The following is a 1,252-nucleotide window of genomic DNA, read 5'->3' on the forward strand; positions in this document are numbered from 1 at the left end:
ATGGAGGCCAGAGGTCAGTGTATGATGTCTTCCTCACTCTCTCCTCTCCTCATTTTTGGAGACAGTTTCTTGCTGAATCTAAGGCTGACTTAACTGTAGTGACTGGCTGGGAAGACCTACCTGTGCCCAGGTTCAGGCTGCAAGATGCTGCATGTGGGCTTTTATGTAGATTGGGAGGCTCCAACCCAGGTCCTTATGTGTTTGTGTGATAAGCACTTTACTGACTGGTCCTTCTTTCTACCCTTGGTCCCCGGAACTGGCTGGCTTTGTGGGTCAACTTGATACAAGCTAGAGTTATCACAGAGAAAGGAGCCTCCCTGGAGGAAATGCCTCCATGAGATCCAGCTGTAAGGAATTTTTTCAATTAGTGATCGGGGAGGGGGGAGGAAGGGCCCAGGCCATTGTGGGTAGTTCCATCCCTGGGCTGGAAGTCCTGAGTTCTATAATAAACCAAGCTGAGCAAGCCAGAGGAAGCAATCCAGTAAGCAGCATTCCTCTATGGCCTCTGCATCAGCTCCTGCCTCCAAGTTCCTGCCCTGTGTGAGTTCCTGTCCTGACTTCCTTTGGTGATGAACAGCAATGTGAAGTGTGAGCTGAATAAACCCTTTCCTCCCCAACCAACTTCTTGGTCATGATGTTTTGAGCAGGAATAGAAACTCTAAGATAGTCTCCTCCCCTCTCTCTCTTTCAGTTTAGACAGGTGTTACTTTGTAGCCCTGGTTGTAGACCAAACCCCAAACCTTGAATTTGCAGCAATTCCTCTATAATTCCCAGGATTACAGGCACAATAATTCGCCATGCCTGATATGTCTATCCAACTCTGCTCCTGTAGGCTGGGCTCTGCTTTTCAAAGTGAGTTCCTAAGACTGAGACTGCCTTTGCAGACACTCTTGTCTGCAGAGGGGTCCTGGGGCGGGGCTCCTCAGCACACTGCCCTCTACAGTCTACCCCAGCATAAAATGCTGAGGGCTAGGCCTCATCTCAGAGGCTGGCTGCAGGGACCTCGAGAGTTCTGGTCATAGGTTGAGCATGCTGGGGGGTAGTGGCTCCTTGGCTAGGTGATAGAACAACTGGACCAGAGCCTCAGGGGAGCTGGCCAGGGAGGTCCGCCCCTGTTCTGGTTGGCTGACCCTTGGGAAGTGTAGGGAGTTTCCAAGCTTGGTGGGGAGGGTCTGCGGGGGCTGGGGGGGGGGGCGGGGAGGAGCTGGGTGGAGTCCTCAGGTCTTAGATGGGTGCTGAACTCAAGTCCTCA

Source organism: Mus musculus, chromosome 11 (assembly GCF_000001635.26).
Source record: "Mus musculus strain C57BL/6J chromosome 11, GRCm38.p6 C57BL/6J".
NCBI lineage: Eukaryota > Metazoa > Chordata > Mammalia > Rodentia > Muridae > Mus > Mus musculus.